At 45.3% G+C, this 22895-nt stretch overlaps 1 long non-coding RNA gene across 1 annotated transcript; it reads right to left on the reverse strand.

The window, feature by feature from the left end:
• Positions 1–221: 221 nt before the first annotated feature.
• Positions 222–12614, reverse strand: LOC115479294. Its single transcript, XR_003943645.1, has 3 exons — positions 12604–12614; positions 2055–2061; positions 222–296 (listed from the first exon to the last, which is right to left on the reverse strand). It is a non-coding gene; the product is annotated as an uncharacterized LOC115479294 (long non-coding RNA).
• Positions 12615–22895: the final 10281 nt, after the last annotated feature.

Genomic DNA, 22895 nt, shown 5'->3' on the forward strand with positions numbered 1-22895 from the left:
GAAGGTGTTAGTTAAGGTCGTGTGTGAGGTGTTTTGGTGTACTTCGGTGGTTTAAGGAATGATTTGTTTCATTGAGGGTGACTTTTGTAGGCTCTGTTGAAGAGATGTGTTTTCAAAGCTTTCAAAGTTTTCAAAAGCTTTTACTAAGGTGCGCTCACTTTTTTGGCGTGGGCTAACATTGTGGGCTTGCTAAATGTTAGAGACGCCCATAGGAATGTCTTGGCATCTCTAATGTTTAGCGCGCTCACAATTTTAGCACGCGCCAAAAACATGAGCACGCCTTAGAAAAAGACACCCTCTGTATTTTAGGTATAGGAGAAATACAAAAGTTGCATTGCAAGATTCTAAAGGGAAGAGAAGAAATATGTAAGAGGGCCAAATGTTTGAAGGGGTTTATACATTTAGGACTAGATTCTACATATGGTGTCTGAAAAATCGGTGCCGAAAATAGTTCCGCCTAGGCATGTTCTGTAAACTGCACCTAGATTTAGGTGCTGTTTATAGAATATACCTAGTGGATTTATAGAATACTAGTAAAAAAGGCCCGTTTCTGTCGGAAATGAAACGGGCGCTAGCAAGGTTTTCCTCAGAGTGTATGTTTGAGAGAGTGTGTGTGTGAGAGATGGCGTGTGTGTGTCAGAGAGAGAATGAGAGAGAGAGACAGAGTGTGTGTGAGACAGAGTGTCTGTGTGTCTGAGACTGTGTGTGTGTGACAGAGAGATAGAGTGTGATAGATAAAGAGTGTGTCAGAGAGAGTGTATGTGAGAGACAGAGAATGAATGAGTGAGTGTTTGCCCCACCCCCCCTCTCTCAGGGCCGCCCCACCCCCTCTCTCAGGGCCCCCCCACCCCCCTCTGTCAGGGCCCTCCTCCTCCTCCCTTTATGGTCTGAGGACCCCCTTCCACCCCACCTCTCTGGTCTCAGGACCCCCTCCCTCTCCCCTGCCCCCCCTCTAGCCATCGTCCAGAGGCCCTCCTCTCCCCCTGCCCCCCCTGTAGCCACCCATGTCCAGTGACACTCCTCTCCCCCTGCCCCCCCTCCAGCCACCCATGTCCAATGACCCTGCTCTCTCACCTGCCCCCCCTCCAGCCACCCAGGTTGTTGCCCCAATCCTCTCGCCCCTGCAAAGTGTAGCACCAGCCACCTTTGCAGAGCTGGTGCTCCAGAAGCCGCCCCGATCCTCTTGGACCCGCGAAGTGGAGCGCCGGCCATCTTGGCAGAGCCGGTGCTCCGGAAGTCGCCCCAATCCTCTCGCTCCCGTGAAGTGGAGCGCCGGCCATCTTGTCAGAGCCAGCGCTCTGTAAGCTGCCCCGACCCTCTCTTTCTGGCCGCAGGATTCATGTCGGGAGCTGGGCATGCTGCGTGCCCAGCTGGCTGCTGGAGCTTTCGCCCCGCCTCCTACTTCTGTGAGTTAGAGCCTCGCGGCCGGGCTCCTCCTCCTCAGACAGCCAAGCCAACTGGAGGCTTCCCTTGCCAGCTGCCTGCTGGAGCCCTCGCCCCACCTCCTTCTCAGCATAATGGCAACGGTGACGTCAGGTAACGGTGACGTCAGCCTGACTTCGGAGCCTAGCTCAGCAACTCCGAAGGAGCCACGGACACAGGCAGCTACTTTAGAACGTTGGAGGTGAGAATTATTATATAGGATGCCTAGCGGCCATGTCTGTGCCTAGCTCTAGGCACGGCCATTTATGCCAAGTAAAACGTGGTGTAAATACTGACACCTAAGTTAGATGCGAAGCAGGTGTATTATATAACCTTGCGCATAGATTTTTGTAATGCCTACGGCCCACTCATTCCACACCCATGGCAATGCCCCCTTTTCAGCAACGCACATTAGAATTTACACGCACCACTTTCCAGAATACGCTTAGCAAGTTATGCGCATACATTCTAATTAATACCAATTAGTGTCATTAATTTATTGTTAAGTGGCAATTATCGGTGCTGACTGGCTTGTTAAGTAATTAAATTGCACATGCAAATCCAGAATACGACCAGATTTGTGCGCACAATTCTGGTTGCATATATAGAATCTGGGGATAAACAACAGCCACTAACAGGCTAATTCTATAAAATTGGTGCTAAGATGTACACATACATTATGCATGTAAATGTTTAAAATACTAACATTTACACATATAAATGCCAGCATGCCACCTATATGATATTCTGCAAATATCTATATAATTTATATCCAAGTTTTATTTAGATTTGATGATATACTGCCCTAGAGAGGCCTTTCAGAGTGGTTCAAATACAAAATAATTTACAAAGGTATTGAAAGGAAAACAAATACAATGGTTGACAGGACAGAGAAAAACAAAAAGTGGCGAGGTTTAAAGGGTTAAATCAGCTGCTGTGTTGCCCAGTAGCATCCATAGTGGGTGGTGAAATATGGATTAGGTAAGTCAGATGCCAAAGGCATCTATGAATAGGAAAGTTTTGAGTAGGATTTGAATCTGTCAAACAATTGCTCGAGATGAAGGTGAAGAGGAAAGGAATTCCATAATATCCCCCGGATTCTATATAGTATGACTTAAGTTGCATGCGCAAATCCGGTCATATCTGGATTTGCACGCTCAACTTATTTAGTTAACAAGCCGATCAGCACCGATAACCGCCAATTAACAAGCAATCATTGACACTAATTGGCATTAATTAGAATGTATGCATGCATACAACTGTCCAAGCAAATTCTGTAACATGATGTGCTTAAATTCTAAGTCTCATAGTTGAAAAGGGGGTACGACCACGGATGTGGAATGGGTGGGTCATTGCCATTTCTAAAATCTATGCGCGTTATTACAGAATACACCCAGTTCATGCCTAATTTAGGCGTTGGCATTTACACCACGTTTTACTTGACGTAACTGCCCGTGACTAAATTTAGTTGCGTGGACAGGCACTCAGTGTATTCTATAAACCACATGGAAATTTAGGCCTATTCTATTGTGCGGATTGAAGAATTCTAGCTAGGGAGTCTAGGGAGTAAGGTATTAACAGTTGGGAAAGATAAGGAGAAGTTCCAGAATTTTGTACTTTAAAGGTCAATGTAAGAACCTTCTAGAAGATCCTATAGGGAACTGAGAACCAATGTTGTTCCTGGAGGGATGGGTAACATGATAAAATTTCTTTGTTAATGTCCCTAACCTTACAGCCGAATTTTGCATTATTTGAAGATGTTGAATGTCACTGAGTTGAATGCTATGTAGAATGGTGTTGCCATAGTCCAAATTTGAAATGATTAGTGCGTGAGTGAGAATTTGGAGGCAGTTGTGGTGAAAAGTTGAAGTACCGAGGATATCATTTTGACCTTGAAGAAGAATCACTTGACAACATTAGATATGTGTGGTTGAGTTTGGTTAACTATTAGTCCTAAAACTTTTATGAATGATTCAAGGAGACTGGGATGCCTGCCATGAGAACAGAAGCAGAAAGCGAGGGGAGTCTGTGTGACCTATAAGTAGTCCCTTTCTTTTTTCCGCATAGCGCATATTTCCTCATAGCGCATATGTGCAAGGGGGGGACATATACAGGGGCACAACACGGGCAGGACATAGGCGGGGCTCCAAGTTATGTGCATAACTTGCAAAATACTGTAAGTTACACAGGGTCCTGTGGAACTTAGATGCCAACATTTACACAAGCTCTATGGCTGGCATAAGTGATTGTGCCTAAATATTAGACACATTAATACCTGGTGTGAAGAAACAATGTGTCTTAAGTCTGTAAAATGAATTGGATATTTTCCTGCATTGATTATTTTCTGAAGTGTATTTGTCCTATTTGGCCATCAGGTGGTGTTTCTGTGCTGTAAAGTTGTTACAGAGAACTGAGTGTTTTTTCTTTAGCTTGACACAAACAGGAAGCAAGAAGCAGTATATATTTGAAATCTTGTTGACTGAGCTCTGATTGGCCCAGGAGCTCATCTCATTTGGACTTTACTGGTTTTGAGTTCAGTTTCAGCCTGAGAGAAGAGAGAGAGAGAGAGCTCTTTGCTGAAGCCCTGTAAAAAACAGTTATATTTGATAACTGGTGAACAGCTATATATGTTCTGATCTCCCCAGGTACTTTCTAGGAAGTATGCAAACGTTTAGTTACTTGTTACTGTTTGCTAATTGCATATTTTTGTTTGTTTGTTCATTCTGCCTGTGGTGGTTTGTGAGTTGAGTCTGTGAATACTTTCTGGGAACTGTGGTACCACTGGGAGTATGGCTTCAGTAACCTAGAAATCACTGTGGATAATTGGAGAGTGGGAGATTCGCCCAGAGGTGATTGTGACTCAGTCAGTGAGATGAGGGTGCTAGTGTAGAGCACAAGCGGCAGATGCAGGCGGACCAGAGCTGTGCTGGGGATAGGCCCTCTAAGTGGCCACAGGGTAATCCCAGGCGGGTGGCTAGACGCTTCATGACACCTGGTTATACTAGTATTCTGTAAAGGAATGTAGGTACCTATGTTCTTTTATAAAATAGGGTCCTACAAGGTACCCTTTGAGGGCCGGTTTCTATATAAGGCTGGGCGAAAAGCACGTGGTAAATTATGCGCGCGGCCAATTTACACATGCTACTCAATCGAGTAACGAGCCAATCAGTGATGACAATTGGGTGATAACAACCAATTATCACAAATTGGCATTAATTGGAATTTATGCATGCTTCTTTTTAGGTGTATTCTAAAAAGAGGTGTGTGTAAATTCTAACACAGGTAGCTGAAAAGGGAAAGCAGCCATGGGAGGAGTGTGGGCATGTTGGGGGCATTACTCGAATTTACATACATTGTTATAGAATTTGGTGGACCACACCTACATTTAGGCTTGGTTATTTGCACCAGGTTTTCAGTGGCATATATGGCCACATCTATATGTAGGCACGTTCCCCGGTCCTATGTGCTATTCTATACACCACACCTAACTTTAGGTGTGTTATATAAAACAGCACTAGGCACTTTAATCGGATGTGTCTAGATTTTAGATGCCATTTACAGAATCGAGCCCTGAGTGCCTAGTTGTAGGCACCCTGGGCCCGATGCACTAAACTTAACAAGCCATTAATGAGCAAGTAGTAAACCCTGGCATGCACTAAAGACTTTTTTCCGATGATGGTAGCAGCTAACGAAAACGGAATGCAGATGAGCAAATTGTGTAGAAACCTATTGTAATGAGATGCACTAAACTTTTCCGATTGCCTTAACGCTGGAAAATCTAACGAGAGGTCTGTACCTCGCGTTGGGGCTGTGCGGAATTGAAAAACTGCTACAAAAGTAACAAAAACAAAAAATCGGGGAAAAAAAGTCGTGCTTGTCAGGGACGTCCTTTATGGACGTCTTTCACTCATCAAAAACAAACAAAAAAAATAGCGCTCCACTTCAAAAAAGACGTCTATTTTGGCCGTCACCCCCCCCCCCCCAAGACGCTGCACCACTCACCCCCTCCGATGTGGCTTGACAGTGCAGTTTAGGATGCCCATCCAAAAAAAAACATCTATTTTGCCCGTCATTCCCCTCCCCCCCCGCGCGCTAATAAAAATATCTTTTTTGGCGCGGGGGGGGGAAATGACGGCCAAAATGGACGGGTTTTTTTGGATGGGCATCCTCAACTGCACTGTCCTCTGGATCGAGCTGCATTGGAGGGGGTGAGCGGCACGGCGTCTTCGGGTGGCACAGGGAGGCGTATTTGGCATGTGCAGAGCAGCCAGCATAACGCTTGGCTGCTCTGCGCATGCTCGACCGGCCAATTGGCCGACTGTTTAAGGATGGAATAGAGAATGCAAGTGAGCTACAAGGAGCAGCTCATTTGCATTCCCTTTCTTTAATGCATGCCCGTTCCTTACCGATTCGCTAAGGGAATCGGTAAGGGAAGGGCTCTAACGATTGTTTAGTGCATCTGGCCCCCTGTTAGAGAATTACCTCCTTAATATATAAACCCTTTATTTATTGATTTTCAGTGGCACTACATACAGGAAAGCAAAAAAAAGCTGTCCTAACTTAAACTACTTAGCTTTGCAGTTAAATGCAGCAGTTGGCACTATCTACTTCAGGGGTGGCCCAATTGTATTTAATGCCCTAGGCAAACATTCAGCTAAGCATTCCTCCCCCCTCCCCCCATAGGATGTGGATTTAGGCATTCAGACTGAGGAGTAACTTAAGAGAAAAGGCAGTGAATTCATGAAACAGCTGCCTAGTGGAGATTGTGGAAGTGAGGACAGTACTGGAACTGAAGAAAGCATGGAACAAGCACTGAGGATCTCTGAGGGAGAGGAAGACATGATTGTTGGTTTGGATGGGTTAGGTTAAGTTAGGTTACATATTTGCTATACCACTTTTCAACAATAACAACAAAGCGGTGGACGAATCCCAGGGAAGCTGACAGGACAAAAAAAAAAAACCAAGCAAGAGGATGAGGAGTGTTACAGAGGGAGAAAAAAAAAAAAAGAAAGGTAAAAGAACATCCTGCCCCAATGACTAAGACCTGGTCCAATTACCTGTCAAAGATTTGGACAAAAAGTAACTGAATAGGCTACATGAGTCTTTTTCTGTCATCATTTTTGCTGTTTCTATCTAAGTGGCATGATGACATCATGCTCCTGTAAAAGCTTTGCTGGTTCTCTCTATATTCCTTCTAGGTCTTTCTCAAAAAGTATCTCTAACTGCCCCCTCAAAAAAGAAAACCATACAATGTGACTCTCACCAGTGTTCCTTCTCAGTAGCAGCCCTCGTACTCTGGGACTCATTCCAGGAAGAGCTTTGCCTAATTCAAGACCAGCTTCTACTTCTACCTCCTTGTGCTCTTCAGGGTTGCCAGGTGGAAAAATTTTTTCCCCACCCAAATCAGCCCAAAACCCGCCCAAAGTCAAACCCTGCCCCTGACACCCCCACCCCCGCCGTCATCAACCCCGCCCCCACCCCTGCCGTCATAGGCCCCGCCTCTTCCGTCACTGGCCCCGCCTCCCCGTCATCGGCCCCGCCCAGAACATCACTAACCCCGCCCAAAACGTCACTAACCCCGTCCAAAACGTCACTAGCCCCACCCCCGCGGCCCGAAAAACCACTCAAAAAACCGCGGAAAGACCCCAAAACAAGCCAAAAAAACCGCAACCCGCCGCGGGCAAAAATTTCCCGCGGCGGGTTGCGGAAAACCGCCCAATTGGGCGGTAAAACCACCCACCTGGCAACACTGGTGCTCTTAGACCCTGTGGCCTCCCTTTCTCCACCTCCAAGATGGGTTTCCTGTTACCAAGGAAACCAGTGCTAGGATGGGGATGGTGCTTGGTGTGTGAGTGAATGCTGGCCCAACTGCTCCATGCTGATTGGCTTCCATTACTTTCTATCTGAAGACAGATTGTGGTCAATTATTTTGTCTGTGATGCAGGTGTGTCTGTGTTCAATGTTGGTGAATGAAGTGAATTACTCTGCTAGCCTGTAATTTCTCTGTCAATATCTATGGTAATATAACTTGTTCTCTTTTTCCCACTGAGAAGCGCTTTCTTCTAGTGACATTCTTTTTCCCAATAAGATGTGTGTTTTAGAGAACAATGTAATGTTGCCATGCATGCCCCCCAAAAAGACAATCCAATATGTGAGTAAAAGCACCTGTTCTTTTCTTTAAAAAGCACTGCTCAAAAGCAAAACCTAGCCTCTGTACATATTTATTCATTGATCCTATTCATAAAAGGAAGTAGGCTGTCTAGCTGCAAGGTGCATGCACACTGTAGTACTGTTATATTTGGCACTAATTTTCAAAGAAAAACTAACTGGGTCAGTGCGTGCATACAACTGGCACATATACTTAGCACCAGCAGATGCTTGATGTGAGGATAAACTAGTCCGTGTATATTTGAAAGTGCACCTGTGCATGCTGTTTATTTCTCCCACTTAAACTTATCCCCAGGAATGCCTCTTTATAAACTGGCTGTGAAAAGCCAGAATATATTTGTAGACAACCTGAGGAGGGACTATAAAATTGCCTTTCAAATACATATTCTGTGGTTGTGCACACAAAGGAACTTTTCAGCATCTAGAGACAGGTTTTGCTATGGCACATTCTGATGCAAGCATATAGTTCCATCCCCTTAGTCTGGCTTGGAAATCTCCATTACAAGGTGGGAAAGGTTCCATAATTTATTGTGGGACTGCCCACTGTTACCCTAAAATTTTGAAAAACGCAACACAAAGAGAAAAAGCAAGTGGGCCTCAGGAATTGCTGTAAACAACGATCTTTATTAGGAGACCGGACATGGGCCATGTTTCGGCAAATGCCTACTGCAGGGGTCAGCTAAGATTGATATCCCAAAGGGTTCAATAACTGTATGCTAATCATTGTCCAACGTAAAGAGAACTGAGCTATTAAAACGCTTAGGCGCTCTGACACCGAACTGAATAACATAAAGAACTCTGATCAGCAATGTGCATTGCTCAAAATTAAAGCATTTTATAAACCCCCTTACCCCCCCCCCCCAACAAAAAATGATGGGTAACCTTGGTCACAGAAAACAGCTGAATCAACAAGTCTAGTGAATTCAATATGATTGCCCACAGTACCTACACTAAAATAAATGGATTCTGTGACTGGGAGATTCTTTAGTGCTACATCCATTTAAGTCAGTACATTGCAAGTTAAGCACCATTGTGATATTGTTGTACACAGTACAAGTCCCTCAAAAATACATTAAAACAACAAATAAATAGCAAAAACTTTACTTACAGTTAAAGAATGTCCTATATTCATCAGTACTGTAATGGAGGTTTTTGCAGGCTTCACCATGGTGAATATTCCTTGTTCATGTATACTCAACTGCTGGGTTTGATATGGTAATGATACTCTGCAGATAATTAACACGTTGTTAAAATGCAGGTGCTTATAATTTACTATCTCCAATTACTTATCAACCAATTACTTATCCCATGATTTCTTAATCGCAGCTTTAGAATTTTGAAATAGTTGAAGTGGGAGAACATGAGAAACTGGAAAAGAAGCTAGGGGGGAGTTGCAAGAGTCTTGAATTAGTAACTGGATGGAGTTTTTTTGTGGGTCTATGTGGGAAGATAAGAACCGATAGGGTTGCAATTGTAAGAGAAAAAAACACTGTTGGGTCAATTTTCAGATGGTCTTATATATTTGCTAGTGACCAGTAAACATTATTATTATTATTAGCATTTGTATAGCGCTACCAGACGCACGCAGCGCTGTACACCTGACATAAAGAGAGACAGTCCCTGCTCAAAAGAGCTTACAATCTAAATAATACAGACAGACAAGACAGTTACGGGTGAGGGAAGTAAAGGTGAGAAGGAAGGAAGGAAGGAAGGAAGGGTACATATAAGGGAAAGGGAAATGGGACTTGATATACCACCTTCCTGAGGTTTTTGCAACTACATTCAAAATGGTTTACATATATTCAAGTATTTATTTTGTACCAGGGGCAATGGAGTCACAAGGAGCTGCAGTGAGAATTGAAATCAGTTCCCCAGGATCAAAGTCCACTGCACTAACCACTAGGCTCCTCCTCCACTCCAGTCCACTTTACCGCTAGGTCAATGGCTGACGGTAAGGTCTCAAACCCAAAATGGATGCACGGCAATGCTGATTTTGCCACACATCCATTTCCAGCAAAAAAAGACCCTTTTTAAAGGTGCACTGAAAAATGGATCGACAAGTGCCCAAAACCCGCGCCTACACTACCTCAAGCCATTTTACTGACACCTTAGTAAAAGGGCCCCTCAGTGTTTGGTGTGTCACATACATGAACCTTGTCTCTCAGATGTGTTTCATAACAGAATAAAATTGAGAGCCACTGCTCTAAGCTGAGCGGGAATCTACCAACTTCATTGCTGCCACTGGGGGGCAGTGCTTCAATACTATGTTTTCAATTGAGGGGGGCAGGCAGGTTCCATGGATTCCTGCACAGCTTTCCTGTCCCTCACTGAAAATGTGATAGTGGCAGAACTGTAGGTGGAGGACTCCCGCTTAGCTTAGAGAGAACAGCAGGGCTTTTTTTGAGGTGGTACTTGGGGGTACTGAGTACCGGCACCTTTTCCATTGTCTGCTAAAATTGACCCATGGACCCCAAGTTTTAATGAAAGAGCTCAGGCTCTACACACCAATTCTGCCTTGTCATAGATTCTGTGATTGGTTGCAGGGGGCCTGGCTATTGTGGGGTGGGTCCCTCAGTGATCACCCCACCCTTGAAGGGTGGCCTAGCATTTGAGTACTGGCACCTTTTTTGCTAGAAAAGACGCACTGGAGAACAGTGACACTGACCACAGCTGCTGAAAATTACCTCCCATATGCACATTCTCCTGTCCTCATCCTATCCCCACCCATCAACTTTCCAGACCAAAGGGTTTTATATGGATGTTAATAAAATATGCAGCTACTTGTGTTGTTACAGGATACAAAAATCTCCACTAGTTATCAGAAGAGTACTAACTGCACACTTTTTATAGATTTTCTTCAGATATATTGCTTTGTCTTATGTGACGTACTCAATGTTTCTCCTACAGTTTGTCCTGTCAGGGCCAGTGCAAAGGTACAGTTCACCCTAGGAAAATCACCCTTTGAAGTCCTCACCCTATATCACACCTATTTTGACTTAGTTGCCACTCTTATTCCTCTTCACTAAGATCAGCACTGCAATTACATTCAAAACACATGGTCACAGGGCCAACACTTCCTGATGCTAATCTCATGATGCATGAGATCATCAGGAATGTTCTGGCACTGCAACCACATGTTTTGAATGTGCTCATGGTTTTGGCTTTAAGGAAGAAGAGAAAGAGTGGTGGGGAATCACAGCACAAGCTTCTGCTCCACTGGACCAGCCGATTCAATTTTTTCTTCATAGAAACATAGAAACATGACGGCAGATAAGGGCCTAATGGCCTAGTCTGCCCATCCTCAGTAACCACCAATTCTTCATTTCTTAAGGGATTTCACATGCCAGTCCCACGCTTTCTTAAATTCTGACACAGTCCTCATCAACATGACCTCCACCCATGATTTTGTTTAGGAAATTACGAGTTCTCCAGAATACAGCTGCAAGAGAGAACCAGGCACACCCATTAAAGGGGGGGCCGACCACAATCGGGCTGAAGGCCAGCAAAGACAGAAGTGTGGGGGGGAGGGTACAGGGAGGGCCAGCTAGAGAGCAGAGGTAGTAGTGGGAGGGAAACAAGGGGTAGCAAGGGGAGGGGGCAGGAAAGAAGGGGAGGAGCAAGGGAGGAGGAGAGAGGAATTCAAACTGCACAGAAAGTCCTTTTGAATTTGGAGGCAGGAGAAGAGCAATGCCCACCCGCCCACCCACTTGAGAGGCAAGATTTGTCGCAGCGAGGCGTTAGACTACAATGTTTATGCACAGCCAGCAATGGGTACACAGCAGCTTGACACATAACAGTTACAAGTTTGGGGTAACTACTGCTGCAGAAAGAGTTGTGTAGAAAGTTATCAAGTTGATGCAAATGGTAGGCTTGCATGTGAGCAGCCTTGTTATAAGGAAACAACGTGTATACAGCTTGTCTCCTGGCTTCAGCGGCCGGGAGGCCTAGAACGTCATTTTGTAAATGTGGTAGGTGTCTCCTTCAACGGGAAACAACATGTATACAGCTTGTCTCCTGGCTTGGGCGGCCAGGAGGCCTAGAACGTCATTTTGTAAATGTGGTAGGTGCCTCCTTCAACGGGAGACTCCAAGTGACGTTGGGTGCTTGGAAAACAGCACAGGGGCCCACAGGGGCTTGGTACGGCTTGGCCTGTGGCCCAGAATATGCAACTACGTGTAGAAGCTGTGTACCCGGGTAGAAATGCATGCTGGCATAATGATTAGTAGAAGATGTAATGTAATTTGTTTGTTGTAACAATTTTGATGTTCCTGGCTGCGGCCAAAATAAATCCAATTCTATCGAAGATACGGCTTGTAGTGTGGTATTGAAGGTAAGCACCATTGGAGGAGTGCTAGTCCGTTTTTGGCTCAACTATATTGGTTTCCCATGAAGGAAAGGGTTCAGTTTAAACTTTTGATGATCATTTTTAAGGTTTTACAGTGTCAAAATCTGGAAGAATTATTTGTTTCTTATATGCCAAATCATTTCTTTACATTCTGGTCCCTGGCATTGACATTATAAGAAAAGTAGGATGGCGATCTAAAGCTTTTAGAGTTATAGGCCCAGAATTGTGGAATAAACTCCCTGTAGATCTGAGATTAGAAACAAACCTTATGGTGTTTAGAAGAAAGTTAAAAAAATTTTGTTTCCTAGTTAATTCGATTATTCCGATGGTAATGTTTATGTAAATTTTGCTGTATGAAGGAATTTTTATTTGTTTTAATACTCTGCTTTCTGTTTTATTGTTGCTTTTTCTTTTATTGTTTTTTTTTGTTTGTTTTGTAAACCATTTTGAGTGACTTTTTAGTCAGGAAAACAGTATATAAATGTAAGTAAATAATATACCAGATCCATCATGCAAGCTATTTTCTTTTTTACTACTTCTACTGCATATTCCCACAGATTTGAGAAGAGGTACTTACTTTTTACCGTTGACAGATACAGCATCTTTAGTCACAGTGATTTCGTCGTTATGTAGTTTTATCTCTACAATTCTTATATCTCCACTTTGACTTCTTTGTAACTCTACGTTAAATTCTGGGTCTGTCTCAGAACTGTCACGGCTGAAAGTTATTGTGCCCGAGCAATGAAAGTAGGATATCTGGCCATTAATGTCTCGGTATCCTCCCATACCCCATGTGCTGCATTCACCTTAAAAATAAAACAAAAAGCACATTTAGCTGCTAAGAGGACTTTTACAGTGAACTTAGAATGAACCCCTATAGAATAAATAATAGAGTGTTTCAAAATAAGCTGTTAGATGACTCACGTAGGAGCTGATTTACTAAAATGCAAAACTGTTTTCTGCCAAAGGGACAATGTATGAAAAATATGCAACATTTCTGAAATTTAGGAACTTTAGATATTTTTGAACATTTGCCAACTTTTGCAAAAAAGATCTCAGATTTTAGCCCTACTCATATGTGTGGTCCTCTATGCTTGAGAGTTTAAATACATTCATGTATAATGAGCTGCTGCAATACAAAAACATACAAAGCAGCTCATTAAGGGACTTTTACTAAGTATTATTATTATTATTACATTTGTGCCCCACGCTTTCCCACACAATGCAGGCTCAATGCGGCTTACATAGTAATTTGAAATACAAAGTTACTAGAATTTTAATAAAACAGTAGTAAAACAATGTAAAGTTGGGCTTAGTAGTGTATGGTAAGTACTGCTACAAAGTGGGCAGCGCTATACCCAGCGTGGGTCGTTCCTGCACCCTGAGGTCACTTTTAGCATGGTAGTAAAATGACCCCATTTTCCATTATTCCCATTATTGGCCATGCGCTAATTTCCCCGTTAGCGTGTGGCGATTAGCACATGAGCACTTACTGAAACCTATTTTCTAGGCAGTAAAGGCTCAAGCACTAACCGCACGTTAAATGGTTAGCTTGCAGCAATGTAGCTGTGCTAACCGTTTAATGCAGAACACGCCTACTCTCTGCACTCCGAGAAACGTCCCCAGCACTAAAAAATAATTCTATTTTAGCACACGGGTAGCATGTGCTGATTCCAAAACTACTGGAGGACACCTGAGCACGCCCTGTGGTAGTGCTTTTTTAACCTGTGCTAAGCACGCATTAGTGCTTAGTGCAGCTTAGTAAAAGGATCTTGCCAGGTATTTGTGACCTGGATTGGCCACTGTTGGAAACAGGATGCTGGGCTCGATGGACCTTTGGTCTTTCCCAGTATGGCAATACTTGATCCCTAATTATGTAGCTTGCAAAAACAGGTAAGTGAAAAAAAGAGTTTGCATGCCCGTTTTCATAGAAAAGCTAACTGTGCTACAGTGAGGTGTGATTATCTTTTTTTTTTTAACAGCCCAGGAGAAAAATTGTGAGGTCCTTATACTAAGCTGCAGTAAAAAGGGCCCTGCACTAGCAGTGGGGACCATTTTTGCCTCGCCCTGCAGCGCTTTTTACTGCATCGGGTGAAAATGCCTGAAAATAGCCATGACCATGCGGTAAAATTGCTCTTACCATGTGGCCATGCAAGGGGGAGCACTTGCCGCCACCCACTGAGGTGGTGGTAAGAGTTTCTGCGCTAACCTGGCCGGTAATCGGGTATCCCTCCCTATCTCCTTCCCTTTTACCTATCCTATCCTTGTCTACCTTCCCTATCCCAAGTCATATATTTTTGGGCACTGCTGCCACTGTGTCCATCACAGCAGTGGCGTAGGAAGGGGGGGCGGTGGGGCGGTCCGCCTCGGGTGCACGCCGCTGGGGGGGGTGTCGGCTCCGCTGGTTCCCTGCTCCCTCTGCCCCGGAACAGGTTACTTCCTGTTCCGGGGCAGAGAGAGCAGGGAACCAGCGGAGCCGACGCAGCTCCCAGCGACGTGCACTCGGGGGCGGATCGGACCTCTCGTCCGCCCCTCGCTTCCTAATTCAAGTAAGAATGCGCTCCGGGGGGGGAGGGTGCGCTCCGGAGGGGGGAGGGTGCGCGCCAAAGGGGGGGGGAGTGCCGTGCTGCACCCAGGGGGGGTGCGCAGTGGCAACCCTCCCCGGGTGTCAGCCGCCCTCGCTACAGCACTGCATCACAGTTTATAATAATCTTCTTACATGTCCTTAGTAATGCTTTTTTTACTGTGTAATCAGATATGCTTATCACAGTTTATAATATTCTTCTTACATGTTTTTTGGAATGCTTTTTTTTACCATGTAAGCCGCACAGAACCTGCTGTATGTGGGAAAGCGCGGGGTACAAATGTAATTAATAAATAAACTCGCATTGGGCTTACCGCTGCTTTGTAAAAGGGCCCCCTTTGTGTGCAATTTTGCTGTCCAGCTCATTTGTCTTAGTCAAGTTACAAGCAAATGAGATCGCTAACTTGAGAGAAATGCCACAAGTTAGCACATTGGCCTCTTTGCTAAGTCAGGTGGCATGGTTAAATCTGTCAGTTGGGGAAGTTGGACTATAGATTTGCGAACTTCCGTACTGTGGGGCCCTTTTACTAAGCTGCATTAGGGGTTAACGTGTGCCCTAATGCAGTAAAAATGGCCTAATGTGAGATACAGTAAAGCGTTGTGCATTGCTTTTTGCCATCTGCATGCACTAACTTCATGGAAATTATTTGCTTGTATTTTGTCATGTCAGCGGCAAAGAATGGGCATGGATGTGCTAATCAGCTAGTGCTGCACATTACCACTATGCTAATTGGTTAGTGCCAGTGGCGTTCTTCCTAGCTTGTTCGCCACCCGGGCGAGTCGCCGCTGTGCCCCCCAGTCCGTCACTGCAAAAGCATGCCACACCCCCTCTGAAGCGCATCACCTGACCTTTCCTCCCAGCAAGGGGGTACGCAGAGCACACACGTGGCTATCGGCTCTGCCGGTCCCCTGCCCCAGAACAGAAAGTAACGTTAGAGGGGGCAGGAGACTGGCAGAGCCGACAGGTGAGCACCTGCTCCACGCACCCCCTTGCTGGCTGCACCCAGGGTGGACTGCCCCACTACCCCGTCCTTGGTACACTACTAGTTAGCGCATCCATAAAGTGGGCATCTTTGATGCCAGCTAATATGTTCCCGCAGTAATTTTTTGAATGGCCGCAGTCTGATGCTAACATTAGCACACAACCATTAATGGTAATTCTACAGTAGTTTATATTTAGACATGACTAGGTACACTAGTCGGTGAAAACTCTAATCCTTCTCCCAGTCTAGCATTGTCAATAAGGAAAATTCTCATGAACCAGCAACTCTATAAAAATATTTTACAACAACCTCTATTGAAAGCAGATTGTACAATGTAAAAAATGTAGAGAAGACTTACCAGAACTGCTTGGAGATGGCACTGTTTGAAAGGAATAAATTACAACTCAGTTAGAAGGTTAGCAATTATTCTTATGAAGCCAGAAAAGCCTAGCATTCTTGTCCATTCAAATTTCCTCGATTCTAAGATGCACTTTTTTTCCGGTTTTAATGTCTGTGGAAAGTTGGTGTGGCTTACATTTGATGACGTCTTAGAATCGAGGTCCAAACTTTGAAAGGCCTAAATTCCTTATTCTGTTCACGTGGAGGGGCATAATTGAACGGGGCGCCCAAGTTTTCCTGAGGACTTCCTCGCAGGACGTCCCCGCGAAGGGGCAGGGAAACCCGTATTATCAAAACAAGATGGACGGCCATCTTTCATTTCGATAATACGGTCGGGGAAGCCCAAATCTCAACATTTAGGTCGACCTTAGAGATGGTCATCCCTGGTTTTCAGCGATAATGGAAACCGAGGACGCTCATTACAGAAACAACCAAATCTAAGCCATTTGGCCGTGGGAGGAGCCAGCATTCGTAGTGCACTGGTCCCCCTGACATGCCAGGACACCAACCGGGCACCCTAGGGGGCACTGCAGTGGACTTCAGAAATTGCTCCCAGGTGCATAGCTCCCTTACCTGGGTGCTGAGCCCCCAACCCCCCCCCCAAAACCCACTACCCACAACTGTACAACACTACCATAGCACTAAGGGGTGAAAGGGGGCACCTACATGTGGGTACAGTGAGTTTGTGGTGGGTTTTGAAGGGCTCACATTTACCACCAGAAGTGTAACAGGTAGGGGGAGGGATGGGCCTGGGTCCGCCTGCCTGAAGTGCTCTGCAGTACCCACTAAAACTGCTCCAGGGACCTGCATACTGCTGTCAGGGAGCTGGTATGACATTTGAGGCTGGCATAGAGGCTGGCATAAAATATTTTAAAAGTTTTTTTAGGGTGGGAGGGGGGTTAGTGACCACTGGGGGAGTAAGGGGAGGTCATCCCCGATTCTCTCTGGTGGTCATCTGGTCAGTTCGGACACCTTTTTGAGGCTTGGTCGCAAGAAAAAATGGACCAAGTAAAGTCGGCCAAGTGCTCCTCAGGGACGCCCTTCTTTTTTCCATTATTGGCCGAGGATGCCCATGTGTTAAGCACGCCCAGTCCCGCCTTCACTATGCTTCCAACATGCCCCCGGGAACTTTGGTCGTCCCCGCGACGGAAAGCAGTTGTGGACGCCCAAAATCAGCTTTTGATTATGCCGATTTGGGCGACCCTGGGAGAAGGACTCCCATCTTCCAATTTGTGTCGATTTATTTCATTTTTGCAAAATGAGGGTGCATCTTAGAATCAAGAGCATCTTAGAATTGACTGTTCTTTCCTCCTTGTATGCAAAGGGGGGGCATCTTAGAATCGAGGGTGTCTTAGAATCAAAGAAACACAGTATTATTATTTATTTTAATCCCAACAATTTTGTATTTAATACACATTCTCCTTTCCAAATTTTAGTCAAAGTTCTGTAATAAATAGGACAGAAGATGTGCTTTGAACAAACAATATATATGAAATCAATGTTACCTGGGTATACTAAAAATCCAGTGGTAAAAGGACCCCTGCGGTGGCTTTGGAATGCGGGTTTGCCATGCGCCAAGGCCCCCTTTTACTGCAGCAGGTAAAAGAATGGGGTTTTTTTTAATGGAAGTGGCCATGTGGTAAGTTAAGCACTTGCCACTTGGCAAATTCCTGAGGAAGCCCTTACCAGTAAGGGCTCCCGCGCTAACCCAGGGGAACCAAGTGACGCTTGGGGCTGCCCAATTATCACCGGGTAAGTCCAGGCTCAAAAAAAAAATTATTTTTGAGAGCCGGAAATGGCATGTGGCACACACCAACACTACCACCAGGCTCCTGTGGTAGCCCAGTGGTAGGCCGATTTGCCATGTGCCATTGACAGGGTAGCCAACTGTGACTCTGTAAAAGGGCCCTAAATATAGACCAGATCTGGATAACCTCTAGTGGCTACGAAAGTTCTAAATATTGAGTGCTGGTACCCGGTATAGGCCTGATACTGAATATCAGGGGCTAATCAACCTGTGGTAATCACAGCTTTAAGGAAAACCTGACCTCTATAGACTGAATATTGACCATGCTGACTTTATAAAATAGGACCAATATATGCACCTATGTCTATTTCCTGCCTAGGAGGTACGTTTATAACAGGTCACCTATGTGGAAAGTCCAAAAGGTGTGTATAATACATTTGTTTCATAAATGCAATATAACTGTCTATATCCATTTATAAAATAGATTCTCTCAACCAGCACCAACGGTGCTCAAATTCACATGCATAAAATTACACCTACTCCAAATATGGTGTAACTGTGTGCATATAGTTGCATATTATGTGGAGTGGCGTGGAGGAGTGGCCTAGTGGTTATGGTGGTGGACTTTGGTCCTGAGGAACTGAGTTCAATTCCTACTTCAGGCACAGGCAGCTCCTTGTGACTCTGGGCAAGTCACTTAACCCTCCATTGCCCCATGTAAGCCACATTGAGCCTGCCATGAGTGGGAAAGCACGGGGTACAAATGTAACAAAAATAAAATAGATACTATTGGAGATTCTACATGGAATGTTGCTACTACTGGAGATTCTACATGGAATGTTGCTACTATTGGAGATTCTACATGGAATGTTGCTATTCCACTAGCAACATTCCATGTAGAAGGCTGCGCAGGCTTCTGTTTCTGTGAGTCTGACGTCCTGCACGTACGTGCAGGACGTCAGACTCACAGAAGCAGAAGCCTGCGCGGCCACATTGGTGATCTGCAAGGGCCGACTTCTACATGGAATGTTGCTAGTGGAATAGCAACATTCCATGTAGAATCTCAAATAGTAGCAACCGTGGAGGAGTGGCCTAGTGGTTAGGGTGGTGGACCTTGGTCCTGGGGAACTGAGTTTGATTCCCACTTCAGGCACAGGCAGCTCCTTGTGACTCTGGGCAAGTCACTTAACCCTCCTTTGCCCCATGTAAGCCGCATTGAGCCTGCCATGAGTGGGAAAGCACAGGACACAAATGTAACAAAATTATTTAAACTATGGGCCAGGAAATGGCCACATGACAAGTGTTTAATTTACCGCATGGTCATTTCCTTCCTTAAAAGAAAAAAAAAACAAACTTTTACCGCCATTTGATAAAACGACCCTATAATGCGCAAGCTGGAGGATGCTTCCTTGCCCATGCCATGCCCACTCCCGAAAATATATTTTTTTAAATTAATAATGCACATGGGTTAGAGTTTGCAAACAGGCAAAATATCACGAAACATTTTAACATATTTCTGCAGTAGCCTATTTGCCCATGCTAACCTTTTTCAAAGGCGCGCTAGCATTTTTAGTGAGTGTGTTAAATATGTGTGCACTAGACACTAGAGATACCCATATATTCCTAATCATTAGCGTGTGCTAAAAACACTAGTGTACCTTTGTAAAAGATTCCCTAAGTTCTAAATGCCCTTTAGTAAAAGGTCCCCTAGATTAGTTTAATGGTTCCAGTTGGACCAAGTAGAGTAGACAGTATGCAGAGTATCCTCAACTGGAGTGGAGAAATAATGGAAAATTACATTTCTGCTGTGCCTAACAACGATAATATAGTAAAATTGGGGTAAAACTATAGTTTATTATTGTGCCACTTTCTATTTTAACTAGGGACAATTTTTTGAATACACAGAAGAAGAAATCATTGATATAGAAAAGAGGCTAAAAAAATTAAAATATATCACTTTTTAAAATGTATACAGTGAAGCCAACTTTGAGAGAATTTGAGGGCCCTTTTTCTAAAGGGCATTAGAATCTGGGCTTAGTGCATCTTAACACAGGACTTTCCCATGCACTAATCCCAGATTCAATGCAGAAGTATTTATGACTTTTTTTTTTAATTTATTTAATTTTGCAGTTCTTGAGCTAATTTTTCCATTAGTGTGCAGGATTTGCCAAAAACAAATGCAGGAACATTTACCCCCCCCCCCCCCTCCAGATTCGATATAAGGTGCAGCAAGTTGCATGCGTTAAATTGGGCACATGCCCAATTTATGCATGCAACTTAATTGAGTAATGAGCCAATCAGTATCGGCCCCCTTGTGCATTTTTTCCTGCTCTTTGTTTATGTATTGAAGCTTTCTATGCTCACTTTCTCCTTTATAATTAAAAGGTCTCCATGCAAAAGCACTTATGTGATGGACGCCACGAAATCAAAATCAACAGGGGTAACAGGAAAAAGCCTCTACGCAGGTACAAAGAGAAACAGAGGAGTACAGGATAACATACCACTCAGGGACTGTCAAAAAAGGATCTTTATTGAGGCACCAACAGAAGACCCGACATGAGCCATATTTTGGTGGGTATGCCCGCCTGCTTCAAGGGTCAATGTAACACTTGAAGAACTGCTGGGCTTGTATAATGACTTGTATTGTACAGCTCCATGGAGCTGAATATAACATGGAGTATACCGTCACAGTAATCCACTAAAACGCATTGGCGCCAAAAAACACCACTGAATGACATACACAGATAATTTTAAATAGCCTATTCTCCTACAACCCGCCCAGTTCATGCCCCTAGCACATCATGCAGTTAACATGTGAATTAGTGCTCACTAACTGTCATGTCAGCAGGGTAACTGTTATTACACTCACGCGTTAACAATGCATGCAAAATCATACACAAAATCCACTAATTCTGCAATGTGTGTAAGTGATATTTGCACTCTAAGAGGTCCTTTTACTAAGGTGCACTGAAAAATGGCCTGCAGTAGTGGTATTGGGCGCACGCAGATCCATTTTTCAGCGCGCCTGTAAAAAATGCCTTTTTAAAATTTTTGCCAAAAATGGATGTGCGGCAAAATAAAAATTGGTGCGCGTCCATTTTGGGTCTCAACATGGAGGGGAGGGCAGGGGAGAAAGGAGAATCGCTGGACATGGATGGGAGGGGAGGGCAAGGGAGAGGAGAATCGCTGGACATGGATGGCAGGGGAGGACAGGGGAGAGAGGAGAGATGCTGGATATGGATGGGAGAGGAGGGTAGGGAAGAGAGAATTGCTGGACATGGATGGGAGGGGAGGGGAGGGCAGGGGAGAGAGGAGAATCGCTGGACATGGATGGGAGGAGAGGGCAGGGGAGAGGAGAATCGCTGGACATGGATGGCAGGGGAGAACAGGGGAGAGAGGAGAGATGCTGGATATGGATGGGAGAGGAGGGTAGGGAAGAGAGAATTGCTGGACATGGATGGGAGGGGAGGGCAGGGGAGAGGAGAATCGCTGGACATGGATGGCAGAGGAGGACAGGGGGCAGAGGAGAATCACTGGACATGGATGAGAGGGAAGGGCAGGGGAGAGAGGAGACATGCTGGACATGGATGGGAGGGGAGGGCAGGGGAGAGAGGAGAATCACTGGACATGGATGGGAGGGGGGCAGGGGAGAGGAGAATCGCTGGACATGAATGGCAGGGGAGGGCAGGGGAGAGAGGAGAATCACTGGACATGGATGGGAGGGGAGGGCAGGGGAGAGGAGAATCGCTGGACATGGATGGGAGGGGAGGGCAGGGGAGAGGAGAATCGCTGGACATGGATGGGAGGGGAGGGTAGGTAAGAGAGAATTGCTGGACATGGATGGGAGGGGAGGGGAGGGCAGGGGAGAGAGGAGAATCGTTGGACATGGATGGCAGGGGAAGACAGGGGGCAGAGGAGAATCACTGGACATGGATGAGAGGGAAGGGCAGGGGAGAGAGGAGACATGCTGGACATGGATGGGAGGGGAGGGCAGGGGAGAGGAGAATCGCTGGACATGGATGGGAGGGGAGGGGAGGGGAGGGAAGAGAGAATTGCTGGATATGGATGGGAGGAGAGGGCAGGGGAGAGAGGAGAATCGCTGGACATGGATGGCAGGGGAGGACGGGGGCAGAGGAGAATCACTGGACATGGATGAGAGGGAAGGGCAGGGGAGAGAGGAGACATGCTGGGCATGGATGGGAGGGGAGGGCAGGGGAGAGGAGAATCGCTGGACATGGATGGCAGGAGAGGACAGGGGGCAGAGGAGAATCACTGGACATGGATGAGAGGGAAGGGCAGGGGAGAGAGGAGACATGCTGGACATGGATGGAGGGGAGGGAAGACAGGAAGGAGATGCACATGGATGGGAGGGGAGGGCAGGGGAGAGAGGAGAAATGCTGGAAATGGATGGAGAGGAGAGCAGGAGATAGAGGAGAATTGCTGGATGGATGGAGGAGTTGGCGGGGAGAGAGGAGAAATACTGGCCTTGGATGGAGGAGAGAGGAGAGAGAATTATTGCTTTATATGGATACAGGGGAGGGAAGAGAGAGGAGAAATGCTGGACATGGATGGAGGGGAGGAGAGAGGAGAAGTGCTGGACATGGATGGAGGGGAGGAAAGAAAAAAGAAAAAGATTCACATGGATGGAGATAAGGGAAAGGGGAGAAAAAACCACATGGATGGAGAAAATAGGCAAAAGCTGGATCCACGTTATACCTCCTCCAGTCAATTCCACGGAGGAGGACCCAGCTTTTACTTATGGATCTAGGGCAAGAAATGAAGAAGAAAGGAGGAAAGTAAAGAAATATATGGAAAGGAAACCCTGGAAACGGAGTTAAGAGAACAGATAGAGATCAGCAGAATCAGAAACTGGGACCAATATGGATAGAAAAACAAAGTCACCAGACAACAAAGGTAGAAAAAAATCATTTTATTTTCATTTTAGTGTTTGGAATATGTCCAATTTGAGAATTTACATCTGCTATCTTATTTTGCACTGGGTATACTGGAGCTGTAACAGCTTACAGAAATTACTAGTATAATATTTTCAATGATGTCTGTTTATATGCGCCATGGCTGGTATAAGGGGTGTGGCTAGTGTGGGTGTAGCTATAATAGGGGTGGAGTCATTATGTGGTGACCCCGCCCATAATGAGTACCGGCACCTCTTTTTCTACAAAAAAAAGCACTGATTTTAACACACTAATTTGGGCACCTTTAGAGAGTTGTCCCCTAATTGCTTGGTGC

The sequence above is a fragment of the Microcaecilia unicolor genome, chromosome 10 (assembly GCF_901765095.1).
Source record: "Microcaecilia unicolor chromosome 10, aMicUni1.1, whole genome shotgun sequence".
NCBI classification, from domain to species: Eukaryota; Metazoa; Chordata; class Amphibia; order Gymnophiona; family Siphonopidae; genus Microcaecilia; species Microcaecilia unicolor.